General features: G+C 44.9%; 7 non-coding genes and 9 pseudogenes across 7 annotated transcripts; 3 read left to right on the top strand and 13 right to left on the bottom strand.

Moving 5' to 3' along the window:
* Positions 1–361: 361 nt before the first annotated feature.
* TRNAY-GUA (transfer RNA tyrosine (anticodon GUA)) lies at positions 362–434 on the top strand. The gene has a single exon. It is a non-coding gene; the product is annotated as a tRNA-Tyr (tRNA).
* Positions 435–3,205: 2,771 nt separating this feature from the next.
* TRNAY-GUA (transfer RNA tyrosine (anticodon GUA)) lies at positions 3,206–3,278 on the top strand. Its single transcript has one exon. It is a non-coding gene; the product is annotated as a tRNA-Tyr (tRNA).
* Positions 3,279–4,805: 1,527 nt separating this feature from the next.
* Positions 4,806–4,878, top strand: TRNAY-GUA (transfer RNA tyrosine (anticodon GUA)). The gene has a single exon. It is a non-coding gene; the product is annotated as a tRNA-Tyr (tRNA).
* Positions 4,879–10,834: 5,956 nt separating this feature from the next.
* Positions 10,835–10,907, bottom strand: TRNAT-GGU (transfer RNA threonine (anticodon GGU)). Its single transcript has one exon. It is a non-coding gene; the product is annotated as a tRNA-Thr (tRNA).
* A 1,838-nt stretch (positions 10,908–12,745) lies between these two features.
* TRNAT-GGU (transfer RNA threonine (anticodon GGU)) lies at positions 12,746–12,818 on the bottom strand. Its single transcript has one exon. It is a non-coding gene; the product is annotated as a tRNA-Thr (tRNA).
* A 1,250-nt stretch (positions 12,819–14,068) lies between these two features.
* Positions 14,069–14,141, bottom strand: TRNAT-GGU (transfer RNA threonine (anticodon GGU)). Its single transcript has one exon. It is a non-coding gene; the product is annotated as a tRNA-Thr (tRNA).
* Positions 14,142–20,140: 5,999 nt separating this feature from the next.
* LOC149670118 (5S ribosomal RNA) lies at positions 20,141–20,259 on the bottom strand (annotated as a pseudogene).
* Positions 20,260–20,381: 122 nt separating this feature from the next.
* LOC149670117 (5S ribosomal RNA) lies at positions 20,382–20,484 on the bottom strand (annotated as a pseudogene).
* Positions 20,485–20,621: 137 nt separating this feature from the next.
* LOC149670116 (5S ribosomal RNA) lies at positions 20,622–20,740 on the bottom strand (annotated as a pseudogene).
* Positions 20,741–20,861: 121 nt separating this feature from the next.
* LOC149670115 (5S ribosomal RNA) lies at positions 20,862–20,964 on the bottom strand (annotated as a pseudogene).
* A 136-nt stretch (positions 20,965–21,100) lies between these two features.
* LOC149670114 (5S ribosomal RNA) lies at positions 21,101–21,219 on the bottom strand. Its single transcript, XR_016367702.1, has one exon. It is a non-coding gene; the product is annotated as a 5S ribosomal RNA (ribosomal RNA).
* A 137-nt stretch (positions 21,220–21,356) lies between these two features.
* LOC149670113 (5S ribosomal RNA) lies at positions 21,357–21,475 on the bottom strand (annotated as a pseudogene).
* Positions 21,476–21,597: 122 nt separating this feature from the next.
* On the bottom strand, positions 21,598–21,700 carry LOC149670112 (5S ribosomal RNA; annotated as a pseudogene).
* A 137-nt stretch (positions 21,701–21,837) lies between these two features.
* On the bottom strand, positions 21,838–21,956 carry LOC149670111 (5S ribosomal RNA; annotated as a pseudogene).
* A 137-nt stretch (positions 21,957–22,093) lies between these two features.
* LOC149670110 (5S ribosomal RNA) lies at positions 22,094–22,212 on the bottom strand (annotated as a pseudogene).
* Positions 22,213–22,574: 362 nt separating this feature from the next.
* LOC149670109 (5S ribosomal RNA) lies at positions 22,575–22,693 on the bottom strand (annotated as a pseudogene).
* Between the last annotated feature and the right edge of the window lie 1,596 nt (positions 22,694–24,289).

Below are 24,289 nucleotides of genomic sequence, written 5' to 3'. Positions count from 1 at the left end.
TGGGATCTCAAATGTAACGTAGAAAGCCAAAGTTTATCCACAATACCTGACGACCATTTATTTCTTGGGCTTCCGTGGCGCAATGGATAGCGCGTTCGGCTGTTAACCAATAAGTTGGTGGTTCGAGCCCATCCGGGAGCGGTGTTGTGAGGTGTCAGATGTGACGTAAAAGTCAAGGTTTTTACACAATACCTGACAAGCATTTAACTTTTGGGCTTCCGTGGCGCAATGGTTAGCGCGTTCAGCTTTTAACCAATAGGTTGGTGGTTCGAGCCCACCCGGGAGCGGTGTTGTGGGATCTCGAATGTAACGTAGAAAGCCAAAGTTTTTCCACAATACCTGACGACCATTTAGTTTTTGGGCTTCCGTGGCGCAATGGTTAGCGCGTTCGGCTGTATACCAATAGGTTGGTGGTTCGAGCCCACCCGGGAGCGGTGTTGTGGGATCTCAAATATAACGTAGAAAGCCAAAGTTTTTCCACAATACCTGACGACCATTTAGTTTTTGGGCTTCCGTGGCGCAATGGTTAGCGCGTTCGGCTGTTAACCAATAGGTTGGTGGTTCGAGCCCACCCGGGAGCGGTGTTGTGGGATCTCAAATGTAACGTAGAAAGCCAAAGTTTTTCCACAATACCTGACGACCATTTAGTTTTTGGGCTTCCGTGGCGCAATGGTTAGCGCGTTCGGCTGTTAACCAATAGGTTGGTGGTTCGAGCCCACCCGAGAGCGGTGTTGTGGGATCTCAAATGTAACGTAGAAAGCGAAAGTTTTTCCACATTACCTGACGACCATTTAATTTTTGGGCTTCCTTGGCGCAATGGTTAGCGCGTTCGGCTGTTAACCGAAAGGTTGGTGGTTCGAGCCCATCCGGGAACGGTGTTGTGAGATCTCAGATGTGACGTAAAAAGTCAAGGTTTTTACACAATACCTGACGAGCATTTAATTTTAGGGCTTCCGTGGCGCAATGGTTAGCACGTTCAGCTGCTAATCGAAAGGTTGGTGGTTCGAGCCCACCCGGGAGAGGTGTTGTGGGGTCTCAGATGTAGCGTAAAAAGTCAAAACTTTTCCACAATACTTGACACCCATTTAGTTTCTGAGGTTCCGTGGCTCAATGGTTAGCGCGTTTGGCTGTTAACCGATAGGTTGGTGGTTCGAGCCCACCCGGGAGCGGTGTTGTGGGATCTCAAATGTAACGTAGAAAGCCAAAGTTTATCCACAATACCTGACGACCATTTATTTCTTGGGCTTCCGTGGCGCAATGGATAGCGCGTTCGGCTGTTAACCAATAAGTTGGTGGTTCGAGCCCATCCGGGAGCGGTGTTGTGAGGTGTCAGATGTGACGTAAAAGTCAAGGTTTTTACACAATGCCTGACGAGCATTTAATTTTTGGGTTTCCGTGGCGCAATGGTTAGCGCGTTCAGCTGTTAACCAATAGGTTGGTGGTTCGAGCCCACCCGGGAGCGGTGTTGTGGGATCTCAAATGTAACGTAGAAAGCCAAAGTTTTTCCACAATACCTGACGACCATTTAGTTTTTGGGCTTCCGTGGCGCAATGGTTAGCGCGTTCGGCTGTTAACCTATAGGTTGGTGGTTCGAGCCCACCCGAGAGCGGTGTTGTGGGATCTCAAATGTAACGTAGAAAGCGAAAGTTTTTCCACATTACCTGACGACCATTTAATTTTTGGGCTTCCTTGGCGCAATGGTTAGCGCGTTCGGCTGTTAACCGAAAGGTTGGTGGTTCGAGCCCATCCGGGAACGGTGTTGTGAGGTCTCAGATGTGACGTAAAAAGTCAAGGTTTTTACACAATACCTGACGAGCATTTAATTTTAGGGCTTCCGTGGCGCAATGGTTAGCACGTTCAGCTGCTAATCGAAAGGTTGGTGGTTCGAGCCCACCCGGGAGAGGTGTTGTGGGGTCTCAGATGTAGCGTAAAAAGTCAAAACTTTTCCACAATACTTGACACCCATTTAATTTCTGAGGTTCCGTGGCTCAATGGTTAGCGCGTTTGGCTGTTAACCGATAGGTTGGTGGTTCGAGCCCACCCGGGAGCGGTGTTGTGGGATCTCAAATGTAACGTAGAAAGCCAAAGTTTATCCACAATACCTGACGACCATTTATTTCTTGGGCTTCCGTGGCGCAATGGATAGCGCGTTCGGCTGTTAACCAATAAGTTGGTGGTTCGAGCCCATCCGGGAGCGGTGTTGTGAGGTGTCAGATGTGACGTAAAAGTCAAGGTTTTTACACAATACCTGACAAGCATTTAAAGGGATAGAATCAATCTTTTGACTACAAACGAAAAGCTTTCATTTTTTTAAATCAGATAGAACCTAAAATTACGTTTTCAAAAATATATATATATTGATAGTTTTAATAACTTAACTATTTTTAATTAATGTTTAAAAGAATTAGTTTTCGGCGCCGCTCCCATCACTGCTCCCTCTACAGTCGTTCGGCAAAAACACGAGCGAACCACCTACATTACCCCGCTAGCCTCCTCTCACACGGAAATATAGTAGATTTACACCTAAAAGTAGTTTTCATACTATTGTGCATTTTGCATTTTCGCCAAATTAGTATTTTTCATGGAAGCTAAGCCTTTGCCAAAATAGCGCAAAAATGAGGTGTTTTGGCCATTACCCGTAACTATTTTGACAAATCTCTATCATCCCAACTCTACAACGTAACCAAGAGTTAAGGAAACAAAGGATAATAAACATGATAAATCAGAATTATGTTTACAAATGTCTTCTCGAATATGCGCCGCTTCCCCAGTGAAGGAGAAAAGCTACTATACAGTGATCTAGAGCTACCTATATACTCCTATTTCCAAACAACCAATGAATCAGTGGACGTTAGCAACGTCACTAGGGTAACAAAACAAGTTGGGTGGTATTCGCGGCTAGTTTGAATTTCAAAATATCTAACGTACTTTTCTTAATTTTAAACGGTTTAATTCGATTTTTTTTTGGCACACATAATTTTAGGCACATTTTTTAACCTAAAACTGCCCTCATCTTGTACTAGTCGGAAATCCTTGATTCTATCCCTTTAACTTTTGGGCTTCCGTGGCGCAATGGTTAGCGCGTTCAGCTTTTAACCAATAGGTTGGTGGTTCGAGCCCACCCGGGAGCGGTGTTGTGGGATCTCAAATGTAACGTAGAAAGCCAAAGTTTTTCCACAATACCTGACGACCATTTAGTTTTTGGGCTTCCGTGGCGCAATGGTTAGCGCGTTCGGCTGTATACCAATAGGTTGGTGGTTCGAGCCCACCCGGGAGCGGTGTTGTGGAATCTCAAATATAACGTAGAAAGCCAAAGTTTATCCACAATACCTGACGACCATTTATTTCTTGGGCTTCCGTGGCGCAATGGATAGCGCGTTCGGCTGTTAACCAATAAGTTGGTGGTTCGAGCCCATCCGGGAGCGGTGTTGTGAGGTGTCAGATGTGACGTAAAAGTCAAGGTTTTTACACAATACCTGACAAGCATTTAACTTTTGGGCTTCCGTGGCGCAATGGTTAGCGCGTTCAGCTTTTAACCGAAAGGTTGGTGGTTCGAGCCCAACCGGGAGAGGTGTTGTAGGGTCTCAGATGTAACGTAATAAGTCATAACTTATCCACAATACCTGACAACCATTTAATTTCTGAGCTTCCGTGGCTCAATGGTTATCGCGTTCGGCTGTTAACCAATAGGTTGGTGGTTCGAGCCCATCCGGGAGCGGTGTTGTGAGGTCTCAGATGTGACGTATAAAGTCAAGGTTTTTACACAATACCTGACGAGCATTTAATTTTTGGGCTCCGTGGTGCAATGATTAGCGCGTTCAGCTGTTAATCGAAAGGTTGAAGGTTCGAGCCCACCCGGGAGAGGTGTTGTGGGGTCTCAGATGTAGCGTAAAAAGTCAAAACGTTTCCACAATACGTGACAGTCATTTAATTTCTGAGGTTCCGTGGCTCAATGGTTAGCGCGTTCAACTGTTAACCAATAGGTTGGTGGTTCGAGCCCACCCGGGAGCGGTGTTGTGGGATCTCAAATGTAACGTAGAAAGCCAATACCTGACAACCATTTCATTTCTGAGCTTCCGTGGCTCAATGGTTAGCGCGTTCGGCTGTTAACCAATAGGTTGGTGGTTCGAGCCTATCCGGGAGCGGTGTTGTGAGGTCTCAGATGAAACGTAAAATGTCAGATTTTTTCCACAATACCTGACGAACATTTAATTTCTGGGCTCCGTGGTGCAATGATTAGCGCGTTCAGCTGTTAATCGAAAGGTTGAAAGTTCGAGCCCACCCGGGAGAGGTGTTGTGGGGTCTCAGATGTAGCGTAAAAAGTCAAAACGTTTCCACAATACGTGACAACCATTTAATTTCTGAGGTTCCGTAGCTCAATGGTTAGCGCGTTCGGCTGTTAAAAAATAGGTTGGTGGTTCGAGCCCACCCGGGAGCGGTGTTGTGGGATCTCAAATGTAACGTAGAAAGCCAAAGTTTTTCCCCAATACCTGACGACCATTTAATTCTTGGGCTTCCGTGGCGCAATGGTTAGCGCGTTCGGCTGTTAACCAATAGGTTGGTTGTTCGAGCCCATCCGGGAGCGGTGTTGTGAGGTGTCAGATGTGACGTAAAAGTCAAGGTTTTTACACAATACCGGACGAGCATTTAATTTTTGGGCTTCCGTGGCGCAATGGTTAGCGCGTTCAGCTGTTAACCAATAGGTTGGTGGTTCGAGCCCACCCGGGAGCGGTGTTGTGGGATCTCAAATGTAACGTAGAAAGCCAAAGTTTTTCCACAATACCTGACGACCATTTAGTTTGTGGGCTTCCGTGGCGCAATGGTTAGCGCGTTCGGCTGTAAACCAATAGGTTTGTGGTTCGAGCCCACCCGGAAGCGGTGTTGTGGGATCTCAAATGTAACGTAGAAAGCCAAAGATTTTCCACAATACCTGACGACCATTTAATTTTTGGGCTTCCTTGGCGCAATGGATAGCGCGTTCGGCTGTTAACCGAAAGGTTGGTGGTTCGAGCCCATCCGGGAGAGGTGTTGTGGGGTCTCAGATGTAGCGTATAAAGTGAAAACGTTTCCACAATACGTGACAACCATTTAATATCTGAGGTTCCGTGGCTCAATGGTTAGCGCGTTCGGCTGTTAAAAAATAGGTTGGTGGTTCGAGCCCACCCGGGAGCGGTGTTGTGGGATCTCAAATGTAACGTAGAAAGCCAAAGTTTTTCCACAATACCTGACGACCATTTAATTCTTGGGCTTCCGTGGCGCAATGGTTAGCGCGTTCGGCTGTTAACCAATAGGTTGGTTGTTCGAGCCCATCCGGGAGAGGTGTTGTGGGGTCTCAGATGTAGCGTATAAAGTCAAAACGTTTCCACAATACGTGAAAACCATTTAATTTCTGAGGTTCCGTGGCTCAATGGTTAGCGCGTTCGGCTGTTAACCAATAGGTTGGTGGTTCGAGCCCACCCGGGAGCGGTGTTGTGGGATCTCAAATGTAACGTAGAAAGCCAAAGTTTTTCCACAATACCTGACGACCATTTAATTCTTGGGCTTCCTTGGCGCAATGGTTAGCGCGTTCGGCTGTTAACCAATAGGTTGGTGGTTCGAGCCCATCCGGGAGCGGTGTTGTGAGGTCTCAGATGTGACGTAAAAAGTCAAGGTTTTTACACAATACCTGACGAGCATTTAATTTTTGGGCTTCCATGGCGCAATGGTTAGCGCGTTCAGCTGTAAGCCAATAGGTTGGTGGTTCGAGCCCACCCGGGAGCGGTGTTGTGGGATCTCAAATGTAACGTAGAAAGCCAAAGATTTTCCACAATACCTGACGACCATTTAATTTTTGGGCTTCCTTGGCGCAATGGTTAGCGCGTTCAGCTGTTAACCAATAGGTTGGTGGTTCGAGCCCACCCGGGAGCGGTGTTGTGGGATCTCAAATGTAACGTAGAAAGCCAAAGTTTTTCCACAATACCTGACGACCATTTAGTTTGTGGGCTTCCGTGGCGCAATGGTTAGCGATTTTCGGCTGTTAACCAATAGGTTGGTGGTTCGAGCCCATCCGGGAGCGGTGTTGTGAGGTCTCAGATGTAGCGTAAAAAGTCAAAAGGTTTCCACAATACGTGACAACCATTTAATTTCTGAGGATCCGTGGCTCAATGGTTAGCGCGTTCGGCTGTTAAAAAATAGGTTGGTGGTTCGAGCCCACCCGGGAGCGGTGTTGTGGGATCTCAAATGTAACGTAGAAAGCCAAAGTTTTTCCACAATACCTGACGACTATTTAATTCTTGGGCTTCCGTGGCACAATGGTTAGCGCGTTCGGCTGTTAACCAATAGGTTGGTGGTTCGAGCCCCTCCGGGAGCGGTGTTGTGATGTCTCAGATGTGACGAAAAAAGTCAAGGTTTTTACATAATACCTGACGAGCATTTAATTTTTGGGCTTCCGTGGCGCAATGGTTAGCGCGTTCAGCTGTTAATCGAAATGTTGGTGGTTCGAGCCCACCCGGGAGAGGTGTTGTGGGGTCTCAGATGTAGCGTAAAAAGTCAAAACTTTTCCACAATACGTGACAATCATTTATTTTCTGAGCTTTCGTGGCTAAATGGTTAGCGCGTTCGGCTGTTAACCTATAGGTTGGTGGTTCGAGCCCACCTGGGAGCGGTGTTTTTGTATCTCAAATGTAACGTAAATAGCCAAAGTTTTTTCACAATAAATGACGACCATTTAATTTTTGGGCGTCCGTGGCGAATGGTTAGCGCGTTCGGCTGTTAACCGAAAGGTTGGTGGTTCGAGCCCATCCGGGAGCGGTGTTGTGAGGTCTCAGATGTGAAGTAAAAAGTCAAAGTTTTACCTCAATACCTGACGAAAATTTAATTTTTGGGCTTCAGTGGCGCAATGGTCAGCGCGTTCAGCTGTTAACCGAAAGGTTGGTGGTTCGAGCCCATCCGGGAGCGGTGTTGTGAGGTCTCAGATGTAGCGTGAAAAGTCAAACTTTTTCCATAATACGTGATAACCAATTATTTTCTGAGCTTCCGTGGCTCAATGGTTAGCGCGTTCGGCTGTTAACCAATAGGTTGGTGGTTCGAGCCCACCCGGGAGCGGTGATTGGGATCTCAAATGTAACGTAAATAGTCAAAGTTTTTCCACAATACCTGACGACCATTTAAATTTTGGGCGTCCGTGGCGCAATGGTTAGCGCGTTCGGCTGTTAACCGAAAGGTTGGTGGTTCGAGCCCATCCGGGAGCGGTGTTGTGAGGTCTCGGATGTGAAGTAAAAAGTCAAAGTTTTACCTCAATACCTGACGAAAATATAATTTTTGGGCTTCAGTGGCGCAATGGTCCGCGCGTTCAGCTGTTAACCGAAAGGTTGGTGGTTCGAGCCCACCCGGGAGCGGTGTTGTGACGTCTCAGATGTAACGTAAAATGTCAGGGTTTTTCCACAATACCTGATGCTACATCTGAGACCCCACAACACCTCTTCCGGGTGGGCTCGAACCACCAACCTTTCGATTAAGAGCTGGACGCGCTAATTATTGCGCCACGGAAGCCCAAAAATTAAATGTTCGTCAGGTATTGTGGAAAAACTCTGACATTTTACGTAACATCTGAGACGTCACAACACCGCTCCCGCATGGGCTCGAACCACCAACCTTTCGGTTAACAGCCGAACGCGCTAACCATTGCGCCACGGAAGCCCAAAAATTAAATGGTCGTCAGGTATTGTGGAAAAACTTTGGCTATTTACGTTACATTTGAGATCCAAAAACACCGCTCCCGGGTGGGCTCGAACCACCAACCTATGTGTTAACAGCCGAACGCGCTAACCATTGAGCCACTAAAGATCAGAAAATAAATGGTTATCACGTATTATGGAAAAAGTTTGACTATTCACGCTACATCTGAGACCTCACAACACCTCTCCCGCGTGGGCTCGAACCACCAACCTTTCGATTAACAGCTGAACGCTCTAACCATTGCGCCACGGAAGCCCAAAAATTAAATGCTCGTCAGGTATTGTGGAAAAACTCTGACATTTTACGTTACATCTGAGACGTCACAACACCGCTCCCGGGAGGGCTCGAACCACCAACCTATTGGTTAACAGCCGAACGCGCTAGCCATTGAGCCATGGAAGCTCAGAAAATAAATGGTTATCACGTATTATGGAAAAAGTTTGACTTTTCACGCTACATCTGAGACCTCACAACACCGCTCCCGGATGGGCTAGAACCACCAACCTTTCGGTTAACAGCTGAACGCGCTGACCATTGCACCACTGAAGCCCAAAAACTAAATTTTCGTCAGGTATTGAGGTAAAACTTTGACTTTTTACTTCACATCTGAGACCTCACGACACCGCTCCCGGATGGGCTCGAACCACCATCCTTTCGGTTAACAGCCGAACGCGCTAACCATTCGCCTCGGACGCCCAAAAATTAAATGGTCGTCAGGTAATGTGGAAAAACTTTGGCTATTTACGTTACATTTGAGATCCATAAACACCGCTCCCGGGTGGGCTCGAACCACCAACCTTTCGGTTAACAGCTGAACGCGCTGACCATTGCGCCACTGAAGCCCAAAAATTAAATTTTCGTCAGGTATTGAGGTAAAACTTTGAGTTTTTACTTCACATCTGAGAACTCACAACACCGCTCCCGGATGGGCTCGAACCACCAACCTTTCGGATAACAGCCGAACGCGCTAAGCATTCGCCACGGAAGCCCAGAAATTAAATGTTCGTCAGGTATTGTGGAAAAACTCTGACATTTTACGTTACCTCTGAGACGTCACAACACCTCTCCCGGATGGGCTCGAACCACCAACCTATTGGTTAACAGCCGAACGCGCTAACTATTGCGCCACTGAAGCCCAAAAATTAAATTTTCGTCAGGTATTGAGGTAAAACTTTGACTTTTTACTTCACATCTGAGACCTCACAACACCGCTCCCGGATGGGCTCGAACCACCAACCTTTCGGTTAACAGCCGAACGCGCTAACCATTCGCCACGGACGCCCAAAAATTAAATGGTCGTCAGGTATTGTGGAAAAACTTTGGCTATTTACGTTACATTTGAGATCCAAAAACACCGCTCCTGGGTGGGCTCGAACCACCAACCTTTCGGTTAACAGCTGAACGCGCTGACCATTGCGCCACTGAAGCCCAAAAATTAAATTTTCGTCAGGTATTGAGGTAAAACTTTGAGTTTTTACTTCACATCTGAGACCTCACAACACCGCTCCCGGATGGGCTCGAACCACCAACCTTTCGATTAACAGCTGAACGCGCTAACCATTGCGCCACGGAAGCCCAAAAATTAAATGCTCGTCAAGTATTGTGGAAAAACTCTGACATTTTACGTTACATCTGAGACGTCACAACACCGCTCCCGGGAGGGCTCGAACCACCAACCTATTGGTTAACAGCCGAACGCTCAAACCATTGAGCCACGGAAGCCCAAAAATTAAATGTTCGTCAGGTATTGTGGAAAAACTCTGACATTTTACGTTACATCTGAGACGTCACAACACCGCTCCCGGGAGGGCTCGAACCACCAACCTATTGGTTAACAGCCGAACGCTCTAACCATTGAGCCACGGAAGCCCAAAAATTAAATGTTCGTCAGGTATTGTGGAAAAACTCTGACATTTTACGTTACATCTGAGACCTCACGACACCGCTCCCGGATGGGCTCGAACCACCAACCTTTCGGTTAACAGCCGAACGCGCTAACCATTCGCCTCGGACGCCCAAAAATTAACTGGTTGTCAGGTATTGTGGAAAAACTTTGGCTATTTACGTTACATTTGAGATCCAAAAACACCGCTCCCGGGTGGGCTCGAACCACCAACCTTTCGGTTAACAGCTGAACGCGCTGACCATTGCGTTACTGAATCCCAAAAATTAAATGTTCGTCAGGTATTGAGGTAAAACTTTGAGTTTTTACTTCACATCTGAGACCTCACAACACCGCTCCCGGGTGGGCTCGAACCACCAACCTTTCGGTTAACAGCTGAACGCGCTGACCATTGCGCCACTGAATCCCAAAATTTAAATGTTCGTCAGGTATTGAGGTAAAACTTTGAGTTTTTACTTCACATCTGAGACCTCACAACACCGCTCCCGGATGGGCTCGAACCACCAACCTTTCGATTAACAGCTGAACGAGCTAACCATTGCGCCACGGAAGCCCAAAAATTAAATGCTCGTCAAGTATTGTGGAAAAACTCTGACATTTTACGTTACCTCTGAGACGTCACAACACCTCTCCCGGATGGGCTCGAACCACCAACCTATTGGTTAACAGCCGAACGCGCTAACCATTGCGCCACTGAAGCCCAAAAATTTAATTTTCGTCAGGTATTGAGGTAAAACTTTGACTTTTTACTTCACATCTGAGACCTCACAACACCGCTCCCGGATGGGCTCGAACCACCAACCTTTCGGTTAACAGCTGAACGCACTGACCATTGCGCCACTGAAGCCCAAAAATTAAATTTTCGTCAGGTATTGAGGTAAAAATTTGAGTTTTTACTTCACATCTGAGACCTCACAACACCGCTCCCGGATGGGCTCGAACCACCAACCTTTCGGTTAACAGCTGAACGCGCTGACCATTGCGCCACTGAAGCCCAAAAATTAAATTTTCGTCAGGTATTGAGGTAAAACTTTGAGTTTTTACTTCACATCTGAGACCTCACAACACCGCTCCCGGATGGGCTCGAACCACCAAGCTTTCGATTAACAGCTGAACGCGCTAACCATTGCGCCACGGAAGCCCAAAAATTAAATGCTCGTCAAGTATTGTGGAAAAACTCTGATATTTTACGTTACATCTGAGACGTCACAACACCGCTCCCGGGAGGGCTCGAACCCCCAACCTATTGGTTACCAGCCGAACGCTCTAACCATTGAGCCACGGAAGCCCAAAATTTAAATGTTCGTCAGGTATTGAGGTAAAACTTTGAGTTTTTACTTCACATCTGAGACCTCACAACACCGCTCCCGGATGGGCTCGAACCACCAACCTTTCGATTAACAGCTGAACGAGCTAACCATTGCGCCACGGAAGCCCAAAAATTGAATGCTCGTCAAGTATTGTGGAAAAACTCTGACATTTTACGTTACATCTGAGACGTCACAACACCGCTCCCGGGAGCGCTCGAACCACCAACCTATTGGTTAACAGCCGAACGCTCTAACCATTGAGCCACGGAAGCCCAAAAATTAAATGTTCGTCAGGTATTGTGGAAAAACTCTGACATTTTATGTTACATCTGAGACGTCACAACGCTTCTCCCGGATGTACTTGAACCACCAACCTATTGGTTAACAGCCGAACGCGCTAACAATTGAGCCACGGAAGCAAAGATAACAGATGGTTATCACGTATTATGGAAAAAGTTTGACTTTTCACGCTACATCTGAGACCTCACAACACCGCTCCCGGATGGGCTCGAACCACCAACCTTTCGATTAACAGCCGAACGCGCTAACCATTGAGCCACGGAAGCCCAGAAATTAAATGTTCGTCAGGTATTGTGGAAAAACTCTGACATTTTACGTTACCTCTGAGACGTCACAACACCTCTCCCGGATGGGCTCGAACCACCAACCTATTGGTTAACAGCCGAACGCGCTAACCATTGCGCCACTGAAGCCCAAAAATTTAATTTTCGTCAGGTATTGAGGTAAAACTTTGACTTTTTACTTCACATCTGAGACCTCACAACACCGCTCCCGGATGGGCTCGAACCACCAACCTTTCGGTTAACAGCTGAACGCGCTGACCATTGCGCCACTGAATCCCAAAAATTAAATGTTCGTCAGGTATTGAGGTAAAACTTTGAGTTTTTACTTCACATCTGAGACCTCACAACACCGCTCCCGGGTGGGCTCGAACCACCAACCTTTCGGTTAACAGCTGAACGCGCTGACCATTGCGCCACTGAATCCCAAAATTTAAATGTTCGTCAGGTATTGAGGTAAAACTTTGAGTTTTTACTTCACATCTGAGACCTCACAACACCGCTCCCGGATGGGCTCGAACCACCAACCTTTCGATTAACAGCTGAACGAGCTAACCATTGCGCCACGGAAGCCCAAAAATTAAATGCTCGTCAAGTATTGTGGAAAAACTCTGACATTTTACGTTACCTCTGAGACGTCACAACACCTCTCCCGGATGGGCTCGAACCACCAACCTATTGGTTAACAGCCGAACGCGCTAACCATTGCGCCACTGAAGCCCAAAAATTTAATTTTCGTCAGGTATTGAGGTAAAACTTTGACTTTTTACTTCACATCTGAGACCTCACAACACCGCTCCCGGATGGGCTCGAACCACCAACCTTTCGGTTAACAGCTGAACGCACTGACCATTGCGCCACTGAAGCCCAAAAATTAAATTTTCGTCAGGTATTGAGGTAAAAATTTGAGTTTTTACTTCACATCTGAGACCTCACAACACCGCTCCCGGATGGGCTCGAACCACCAACCTTTCGGTTAACAGCTGAACGCGCTGACCATTGCGCCACTGAAGCCCAAAAATTAAATTTTCGTCAGGTATTGAGGTAAAACTTTGAGTTTTTACTTCACATCTGAGACCTCACAACACCGCTCCCGGATGGGCTCGAACCACCAAGCTTTCGATTAACAGCTGAACGCGCTAACCATTGCGCCACGGAAGCCCAAAAATTAAATGCTCGTCAAGTATTGTGGAAAAACTCTGATATTTTACGTTACATCTGAGACGTCACAACACCGCTCCCGGGAGGGCTCGAACCCCCAACCTATTGGTTACCAGCCGAACGCTCTAACCATTGAGCCACGGAAGCCCAAAATTTAAATGTTCGTCAGGTATTGAGGTAAAACTTTGAGTTTTTACTTCACATCTGAGACCTCACAACACCGCTCCCGGATGGGCTCGAACCACCAACCTTTCGATTAACAGCTGAACGAGCTAACCATTGCGCCACGGAAGCCCAAAAATTAAATGCTCGTCAAGTATTGTGGAAAAACTCTGACATTTTACGTTACATCTGAGACGTCACAACACCGCTCCCGGGAGCGCTCGAACCACCAACCTATTGGTTAACAGCCGAACGCTCTAACCATTGAGCCACGGAAGCCCAAAAATTAAATGTTCGTCAGGTATTGTGGAAAAACTCTGACATTTTATGTTACATCTGAGACGTCACAACGCTTCTCCCGGATGTACTTGAACCACCAACCTATTGGTTAACAGCCGAACGCGCTAACAATTGAGCCACGGAAGCAAAGATAACAGATGGTTATCACGTATTATGGAAAAAGTTTGACTTTTCACGCTACATCTGAGACCTCACAACACCGCTCCCGGATGGGCTCGAACCACCAACCTTTCGATTAACAGCCGAACGCGCTAACCATTGAGCCACGGAAGCCCAGAAATTAAATGTTCGTCAGGTATTGTGGAAAAACTCTGACATTTTACGTTACCTCTGAGACGTCACAACACCTCTCCCGGATGGGCTCGAATCACCAACCTATTGGTTAACAGCCGAACGCGCTAACCATTGCGCCACTGAAGCCCAAAAATTTAATTTTCGTCAGGTATTGAGGTAAAACTTTGACTTTTTACTTCACATCTGAGACCTCACAACACCGCTCCCGGATGGGCTCGAACCACCAACCTTTCGGTTAACAGCTGAACGCACTGACCATTGCGCCACTGAAGCCCAAAAATTAAATTTTCGTCAGGTATTGAGGTAAAAATTTGAGTTTTTACTTCACATCTGAGACCTCACAACACCGCTCCCGGATGGGCTCGAACCACCAACCTTTCGGTTAACAGCTGAACGCGCTGACCATTGCGCCACTGAAGCCCAAAAATTAAATTTTCGTCAGGTATTGAGGTAAAACTTTGAGTTTTTACTTCACATCTGAGACCTCACAACACCGCTCCCGGATGGGCTCGAACCACCAAGCTTTCGATTAACAGCTGAACGCGCTAACCATTGCGCCACGGAAGCCCAAAAATTAAATGCTCGTCAAGTATTGTGGAAAAACTCTGATATTTTACGTTACATCTGAGACGTCACAACACCGCTCCCGGGAGGGCTCGAACCACCAACCTATTGGTTACCAGCCGAACGCTCTAACCATTGAGCCACGGAAGCCCAAAAGTGAAATGTTCGTCAGGTATTGTGGAAAAACTCTGACATTTTACGTTACATCTGAGACGTCACAACACTTCTCCCGGATGGGCTCGAACCATCAACCTATTGGTTAACAGCCGAACGCGCTAACCATTGAGCCACGGAAGCCCAAAAATTAGATGTTCGTCAGGTATTGAGGTAAAACTTTGACTTTTTACTTCACATCTGAGACCTCACAACACCGCTCCCGGATGGGCTCGAACCACCAACCTTTCGGTTAACAGCCGAACGCGCTAACCATTCGCCACGGACGCCCAAAAATTAAATGGTCGTCAGGTATTGTGAAAAATCTTTGGCTATTTACGTTACATTTGAGATCCAAAAACACCGCTCCCGGGTGGGCTCGAACCACCAACCTTTCGGTTAACAGCTGAACGCGCTGACCATTGCGCCACTGAAGCCCAAAAATTAAATTTTCGTCAGGTATTGAGGTAAAACTTTGACTTTTTACCTCTCCGAGTGACGTATGTCACGGAGATGTTCTAATTTCGACGTGTGTGTGTGTGTGTCTGTTGTTACACCCACGTGACCGCGTTCGCAGTTTCCAAATCGGAGCAAACGTGTTCGCCATTTCCGAACTGCTTTCACAGTCACGGAAATGGCTCCTCTACTTGAGTTCTCACACCACCATCTTCTGGTTTTTGTCCATCCCACACGGAGACCAATCTGTACTTACTGGCTTCTAACCACCACCATCTTTTGGTTTTCGTCCATCCCGCATGGAGACCAATCTGTACTTACTGGCTTCAAATCACCACCATCTTTTGGTCTTCGTCCATCCCACATGGACACCAGTCTGTACATACTGGCTTCTAATCACCACCATCTTTTGGTCTTCGTCCATCCCACACGGACACCAGTCTGTACATACTGGCTTCTAATCACCACCATCTTCTGGTCTTCGTCCATTCCACTTGGACACCAGTCTGTACACCTGGCTTCTACTCCATCGTCATCGTTGGGTTTAAGACATTCGCGGCGATCAGCTAGGGTTACGAGAAACGTCTAGCCTCCCTAAGGTGGGATCGCCACCAAAGGTTTTCGCAATTGCGGTTGTTCTTGCTATTAGCTGTAGTTCGACACCCTTATATACTACCTATTTGAGTAAGGTAATGCAACCGGCGTATGCTTCATTTCAAACGCCAATATTAGTCAAGTCTCTCAAGAATGTCTAATTGTTCTTTATAAACGCGATGTAACGCTCAATAAGGCGAACAACTAACGAAGAAAATATTTAATATTAATTATATTTATTTTAATATTTAAGATAATCTTGTTTCTAAACTCAAAATTAAAACGGAAAGAGTTAAAAAGCAGTCTATTTTTTTGTCTGTGTGTGTCTGTCCGTTGTCACACTAGTGCGCCGAGTTAGCAGTTCGCTTTGTTTTGATGTGTTAAGAAATCCTACAGAACCTTAATATTCACTTTTTCATAATATAAAGTGAATATGTGGAAATCGTTTTCGTAATTACGATGCATTTAGTACTTTTGTAGCTTTAAAGCTCTGTTTCATTTTGATATTCCAAGAATGTTTTTTAATATTGTTATTTGAAATGGATGTTTATATATTACTTAAGCTATACTACATCTGTTTATAGCATAATCCTTTCTATAGTGATTTCAAAACGAACGCAACGATATTGGTCAAATGTACTTTTATTTGTCAATAGGCCTAGTGAACCAAAAAGTAAACGCTTGGGTTTGGTTTTCGTTTCTGTAATGCAGAGACATTAACGGTTCAGAGTGAACCGAAAGTTAAATACACTGTTAAATAATTAGGCCTAGATTTTATAATCATGGTGGATATCTGGGCCGCGTTCAGCAGAGCTCAGCGCTGTTAGCAGTGTCGTACAGGACGGGATTTTGCTTTTGAATTTGACGTCACGGTGCTCAGCGCTGAGCCAGCGCGGTCTTCAAAGAAAATAGTCGGGTTTTGGGAAAACGTGACGTAAAACGCGTAGTTCTCAGCTTGGCGAAAAAACATGGAGGAATTAATACAAATAGCTCTTGCTGATTCTGATGGGACTATAGCTATTTAATTGGCGTGAAACCATTTGATGACGCGAGAATTTTAAGAGACATGTTACTTTCTAATATTAATTATAAAATACGTTGTTATCAATCTCTTTAAATATGTTATCTTACAATTTTTGTTAAGCCTTGGTACCTTGCACGCTTTATTGCGCTAGCGTCATTTTTAAAACACCGATGACCGGAAAAAAGCTATGACGACAGATCTCACCGGTAACCGTTTTCCAAAATCCGCTGTCATTTTGGGGAGCTCTGCTGGACGCAGCCCAGACCAGTGAAAGGTCTGATCGTAAACGGATTATAGCTTCGTGTTTTCATGCTATTTATGGTGCGCATTTACTTCCAGTGTGTGTAGCCACAAATAAGCTTTGGTGTTATGTAACGTTAACAGTCATGTTGACAAACTAAGAAAATCGTTGAGGTGAAACGAGAGGATAGTGTTTACATGGCAACCCTGTTGTGAATATGGCTTTGAATATAGAGGGTATACAGTTGAGGAGTAGAAAATTCGGCCTTTACAAAAACGTAAAGGTAATATCCCTCCAAAGGTTTAGCTCTTCATTTCCCGTTTTTCCCCCATCGGATGATTTTAATGTGTACAAGTATATCCTTATTGGATGTAAAATGTCGTCTGATTTACAGTATATTTGCTATGCTTTGTATACTGCTTTAATATTTAAATAAATTTTAACTTTAGTATTTGTTCTTAAAAAAAGAAACATTTCCATATCTGGGTAAGTAAGTTTGTAAGTAGTCCTCCTCGGAGAGGTAATATTTTGGTTTTCCCAACTTGTTACTTCACATCTGAGAACTCACAACACCGCTCCCGGATGGGCTCGAACCACCAACCTTTCGATTAACAGCTCAACGCGCTAACCATTGCGCCACGGAAGCCCAAAAATTAAAAACCTGACGACCATTTAATTTTTGGGCTTCCGTGGCGCAATGGTTAGCACGTTCGGCTGTTAACCAATAGGTTGGTGGTTCGAGACCATCCGGGAGCGGTGTTGTGAGGTCTCAGATGTGACGTAACAAGTCAAGGTTGCTCCACAATACCTGACAACCATTTAATTTTTGGGTTTCCGTGCCGCATTGGTTAGCGCGTTCGGCTGTTAACCAATAAGTTGGTGGTTCGAGCCCACCCGAAACCGGTGTTGTGAGGTCTCAGATGTGGCGTAAAAAGTCAAGGTTTTTCCACAATACCTGACGACCATTCAATTTTTGGGCTTCCGTGGCGCAATTGTTAGCGCGTTCAGCTGTTATTCAAAAGAGTGGTGGTTTGAGCCCTCCCGGGAGCGGTGCTGTGAGGTCTCAGATGTAACGTAAAATGTCAGAGTTTTTCCACAATAACTGACGAACATTTAATTTTTGGGCTTCCGTGGCGCAATGGTTAGTGCGCTCAACTGTTATTCAAAAGGTTGGTGGTTCGAGCGTACCCGGGAGCGGTGTTGTGATGTCTCAGATGTGACGTAAAAAGTCGAGGTTTTTCCACAATACCTGACGACCATTTAAGATTTGGGCTTCCGTGGCGCAATGGTTAGCGCGTTCGGCTGTTAACCGAAAGGTTGGTGGTTCGAGCCCACCCGAAAGCGGTGTTGTGAGGTCTCAGATGTAACGTAAAATGTCATAGTTTTTCCACAATAACTGACGAACATTTAATATTTGGGCTTCCGTGGCGCAATGGTTAGCGCGTTCAGCAGTTAACCGAAAGGTTGGTGTTTCGAGCCCACCCAGGAGAGGTGTTGTGGGGTCTCAGATGTAGCGTAAAAAGTCAAAACTTTTTCACAATACGGGACAAACATTTAATTTCTGAACTTCCGTGGCTCAATGGTTAGCGCGTTCGGCTGTTAACCAATAGGTTGGTGGTTCGAGCCCATCTGGGAGCGGTGTTGTGAGGTCTCAGATGTAACGTAAAAAGTCAAACGTTTTCCACAATAACTGACGAACCGAAAGTTTGGTGGTTCGAGCCTATCCGGGAGCGTTTTGTGGTGTCTCCGATGTAACGTGAAAAGTCAGAGTTTTTCCACAATACCTGACGAACATTTAATTTTTGGGCTTCCGTGGCGCAATGGTTAGCGCGTTCGGCTGTTAACCGAAAGGTTGGTGGTTCGAGCCCATCCGGGAGCGGTGTTGTGAGGTCTCAGATGTGAAGTAAAAACTCAAAGTTTTACCTCAATACCTGACGAAAATTTAATTTTTGGGCTTCAGTGGCGCAATGGTCAGCGCGTTCAGCTGTTAACCGAAAGGTTGGTCGTTCGAGCCCACCCGGGAGCGGTGTTTTTGGATCTCAAATGTAACGTAAATAGCCAAAGTTTTTCCACAATACCTGACTACCATTTAATTTTTGGGCTTCCTTGGCGCAATGGTTAGCGCGTTCGGCTGTTGACCGAAAGGTTGGTGGTTCGAGCCCACCTGGGAGAGGTGTTGTAGGGTCTCAGATGTAACGTAAAAAGTCATAACTTATCCACAAAACCTAACAACCATTTAATTTCTGAGCTTCTGTGGCTCACTGGTTAGCGCGTTCGGCTGTTAACCAATAGGTTGGTGGTTCGAGCCCATCCGGGAGAAGTGTTGTGACGTCACAGATGTAACGTAAAATGTCAGAGTTTTTCCACAATACCTGACGAACATTTAATATTTGGGCTTCCGTGGCTCAATGGTTAGAGCGTTCGGCTGTTAACCAATAGGTTGGTGGTTCGAGCCCTACCGTTAGCGGTGTTGTGACGTCTCAAATGTAACGTTAAATGTCAGAGTTTTTCCACAATACCTGACGAGCATTTAATTTTTGGGCTTCCGTGGCGCAATGGTTAGCGCGTTCAGCTGTTAATCGAAAGGTTGGTGGTTCGAGCCCATCCGGGAGCGGTGTTGTGAGGTCTCAGATGTGAAGTAAATAGGCAAAGTTTTTCCACAATACCTGACGAACATTTCATTTTTGGGCTTCCGTGGCGCAATAATTAGCGCGTCCAGCTGTTAATCGAAAGGTTGGTGGTTCGAGCCCACCCGGGAGCGGTGTTTTGGGATCTCAAATGTAACGTAAATAGCCAAAGTTTTTCCACAATACCTGACGACCATTTAATTTTTGGGCGTCCGTGGCGAATGGTTAGCGCGTTCGGCTGTTAACCGAAAGGTTGGTGGTTAGAGCCCATCCGGGAGCGGTGTTGTGGGATCTCAAATGTAACGTAGAAAGCCAAAGTTTTTCCACAATACCTGACGACCATTTATTTTTTGGGCTTCCTTGGCGCAATGGTTAGCGCGTTCGGCTGTTAACCGAAAGGTTGGTGGTTCGAGCCCACCCGGCAGAGGTGTTGTGGGGTCTCAGATGTAGCGTAAAAAGTCAAAACTTATCCACAATACATGACAACCATTTCATTTCTGAGCTTCTGTGGCTCAATGGTTAGCGCGTTCGGCTGTTAACCAATAGGTTGGTGGTTCGAGCCCATCCGGGAGCGGTGTTGTGAGGTCTCAGATGTAACGTAAAATGTCAGAGTTTTTCCACAATACCTGACGAACATTTAATTTGTGGGCTTCCGTGGCGCAATGACTAGCGCGTTCAGCTGTTAATCGAAAGGTTGAAGGTTCGCGCCCACCCGGGAGAGGTGTTGTGGGGTCTCAGATGTAGCGTAAAAAGTCAAAACTTTTCCACAATACGTGACAACCATTTAATTTCTGAGCTTCCGTGGCTCAATGGTTAGCGCGTTCGGCTGTTAACCAATAGGTTGGTGGTCCGAGCCCATCCTGGAGCAGTGTTGTGAGGTCTCAGTTGTGACGTAAAAAGTCAACGACACGCAAAGTTTGCTAGTGCTAGTTAATAATTCGAATTTAAATTAAGTGAGACAAATTAACCTTCATCTTTTTAAAACAATATCAAAAAAAACATGTTTGCTTTTTTCATATCTATTAAAATTTAAAAGAGGAAAAAAAAGTGAAAAAGCCAACGGCACGCAGTGTTCCTAAGTGGTCTCCCTCCCAAGTAGTGACTGCGCTCGACGCTGCTTAACTTCGATAATCGGACGAGAACCGGTGTATTCAGCGTGATATGGCCGTTGCCGAGAGTGCTAGTTAATAATTTGAATTTAATTAACTTTCATCTTTATAAAACAATAACAAAAAGAAGATATGTTTGCTTTTTTCATATCTGGTGGAATTTGAAAGAGGAAACAAAAGTGAAAAAGCCAACGGCACGCAGTATTCCCAAGTACTGTATGCGCTCGACGCTGCTTAACTTCGGTGATCGGACGTGAACCGGTGTTTTCAGCGTGATATGGCCGTTGCAGAGAGTGCTAGTTAATAATTCGAATTTAAATTAAGTGAGACAAATTAACCTTCATCATTTTAAAACAATAACACAAAGAAAACATGTTTGCTTTTTTCATATCTATTAAAATTTAAAAGAGGAAAAAAAAGTGAAAAAGCCAACGGCACGCAGTGTTCCTAAGTGGTCTCCCTCCCAAGTAGTGACTGCGCTAGACGCTGCTTAACTTCGGTTATCGGACGAGAACCGGTGTATTCAGCGTGATATGGCCGTTGCCGAGAGTGCTAGTTAATAATTTGAATTTAATTAACTTTCATCTTTATAAAACAATAAAAAAAGAAGATATGTTTGCTTTTTTCATATCTGGTGGAATTTGAAAGAGGAAACAAAAGTGAAAAAGCCAACGGCACGCAGTATTCCCAAGTACTGTATGCGCTCGACGCTGCTTAACTTCGGTGATCGGACGTGAACCGGTGTTTTCAGCGTGATATGGCCGTTGCCGAGAGTGCTAGTTAATAATTCGAATTTAAATTAAGTGAGACAAATTAACCTTCATCATTTTAAAACAATAAAAAAAGAAAACATGTTTGCTTTTTTCATATCTATTGGATTTTAAAAGAGGAAAAAAAAGTGAAAAACCCAACGGCACGCAGTGTTCCTAAGTGGTCTCCCTCCCAAGTACTGACTGCGCTCGACGCTGCTTAACTTCGGTGATCGGACGAGAACCGGTGTTTTCAGCGTGATATGGCCGTTGCCGAGAATGCTATTTAATAATTCGAATTTAAATTATGTGAGACAAATTAACCTTCATCATTTTAAAACAATAACAAAAAGAAAACGTGTTTGCTTTTTTCATATCTATTAAAATTTAAAAGAGGAAAAAAATGTGAAAAAGCCAACGGCACGCAGTGTTCCTAAGTGGTCTCCCTCCCAAGTAGTGACTGCGCTCGACGCTGCTTAACTTCGATAATCGGACGAGAACCGGTGTATTCAGCGTGATATGGCCGTTGCCGAGAGTGCTAGTTAATAATTTGAATTTAATTAACTTTCATCTTTATAAAACAATAACAAAAAGAAGATATGTTTGCTTTTTTCATATCTGGTGGAATTTGAAAGAGGAAACAAAAGTGAAAAAGCCAACGGCACGCAGTATTCCCAAGTACTGTATGCGCTCGACGCTGCTTAACTTCGGTGATCGGACGTGAACCGGTGTTTTCAGCGTGATATGGCCGTTGCAGAGAGTGCTAGTTAATAATTCGAATTTAAATTAAGTGAGACAAATTAACCTTCATCATTTTAAAACAATAACAAAAAGAAAACATGTTTGCTTTTTTCATATCTATTAAAATTTAAAAGAGGAAAAAAAAGTGAAAAAGCCAACGGCACGCAGTGTTCCTAAGTGGTCTCCCTCCCAAGTAGTGACTGCGCTAGACGCTGCTTAACTTCGGTTATCGGACGAGAACCGGTGTATTCAGCGTGATATGGCCGTTGCCGAGAATGCTATTTAATAATTCGAATTTAAATTAAGTGAGACAAATTAACCTTCATCATTTTAAAACAATAACAAAAAGAAAACGTGTTTGCTTTTTTCATATCTATTAAAATTTAAAAGAGGAAAAAAATGTGAAAAAGCCAACGGCACGCAGTGTTCCTAAGTGGTCTCCCTCCCAGGTAATGACTGCGCTCGACGCTGCTTAACTTCGGTTATCGGACGAGAATCGGTGTATTCAGCGTGATATGGCCGTTGCCGAGAGTGCTAGTTAATAATTTGAATTTAATTAACTTTCATATTTATAAAACAATAACAAAAAGAAGATATGTTTGCTTTTTTCATATCTGGTGGAATTTGAAAGAGGAAACAAAAGTGAAAAAAGCAAACGGCACGCAGTATTCCCAATTACTGACTGCGCTCGACGCTGCTAACGTCGGCGATCGGACGAGAACCGGTGTTCTCAGCGTGATATGGCCGTTGCCGAGAGTGCTAGATAATAATTCGAATTTAAATTAAGTGAGACAAATTAACCTTCATCTTTTTCAAACAATAACAAAAAGAAAATATGTTTGCTTTTTTCATATCTATTGGAAATTAAAAGAGGAAAAAAAAGTGAAAAAGCTAACGGCACGCAGTGTTCCTAAGTGGTCTCCCTCCCAAGTACTGACTGCGCTCGACGCTGCTTAACTTTGGTTATCGGACGAGAACCGGTGTATTCAGCGTGATAAGGCCGTTGCCGAGAGTGCTAGTTAATAATTTGAATTTAATTAACCTTCATCTTTAAAAAACAATAACAAAAAGAAGATATGTTTGCTTTTTTCATATCTGGTGGAATTTAAAAGAGGAAACAAAAGTGAAAAAACAAACGGCACGCAGTATTCCCAAGTACTGTATGCGCTCGACGCTGCTTAACTTCGGTGATCGGACGTGAACCGGTGTTTTCAGCGTGATATGGCCGTTGCCGAGAGTGCTAGTTAACAATTCGAATTTAAATTAAGTGAGACAAATTAACCTTCATCATTTTAAAACAATAAACAAAGAAAACATGTTTGCTTTGCAACGGAAGTCGTTGCAGACGACGGCTGGGAGGAAACTAAGACTAGCTTATGTCCAGCCAGTCGTCCTCTGTAACTCCTCCCCTTTTTGTATGTACCAACAGAGGCGATAAAAACGCCAAATTTTCCGTGCAACAGTTAGTTGCGTTTTGTTTTGTTTTCGAACAAGTTGAGTTCGCGCCTTTCTGGAACTAGCTCGGGCTACATTCCGCGATAGGAAATTCTAGTCGCGTCATCCATCTTGGAAGTCTTTTTTTGAGTCGAATATCAATTTAATACAATAAATCTTTTCCACATTGCATTACAAAAGGTATGTGTCTCTTTATTTGTATAATTCTTCCGCTCGGAATAAGATAGGCCTATTTTCCCTATTCTTAAATTCCCGCGGCCTGTAACGATTCCCCCTTTCACGACCGGCCACTCTATTTTTTCGACGGGGCAATCAGTTACAAATGGTGCCTGTGCCCATGCTATTCGAACCCTTGGCTTATTGCTTGTTTTGTTTTGCCGTCGCCATTTTTTTTCGACGGGGCGGTCGGGCCCGCTTCGGCTTCGTTCTCGTTTTAGTTCGTTTAGGCATGAAGGCCGCCATTTTGATTTTGCGCCCATGTTTCTAGAATATTCTACAGCGTAGTTCCGACTTTCGGATTTTTTATTATTATTTATTGACTCCGCAATCCTTACACATGCCTATTGCTTTTATAATAGACTAAATTAATTAGGTTTAATAATTATTTGGACACATGGTTTTGACTAATGATTTAAGGCTATTTTTCGGGAAATATATTGTCGGCATAAAATAAATTGGCTGTAATCTTCCTATTTTGAATGAGCAAATCCGAACCGTGCCCAAGCTTTAATAATCAATTTTATCGTGAACGCAAACAATCGGACTCGTCCTCGGCTTCTTCCAAACCTTCGGAATCATCGGGATCCCCACTTCATTCCGCTAAGCCTAATCTCGTGGTCGGAAGCCTTTTACGCCCCCCTCGGTTAACCGCAACAAAGATGGCTTATGCATACGATTCAAATGAGGAACCCCTGTGGGATGAGAACCCCGACCTAGGTCCTGATAGAACACCCCAGTCTGAACAGGGAAATATATCATCTCAGACCCGTGTTCTAATGGAGGAAGAAAGACAGAGGCGCGAAGCAAATTTAGCTCTTTTTAATCAAAGAAGCCAGAGTCCGGTCCCTAGCGGAAATTTAACAAGGAGAAACAGATTCGGGAGCATATCAGATCTCCCTACAGTACAAATAACTCCTAGAAGTAGCCCAA

This window comes from Phalangium opilio, unplaced genomic scaffold (genome assembly GCF_054372755.1).
Source record: "Phalangium opilio isolate 3A_F unplaced genomic scaffold, DU_Popi_V2 ptg000054l_1, whole genome shotgun sequence".
NCBI lineage: Eukaryota > Metazoa > Arthropoda > Arachnida > Opiliones > Phalangiidae > Phalangium > Phalangium opilio.
This window is presented reverse-complemented; position numbering and strand designations above follow the sequence as displayed.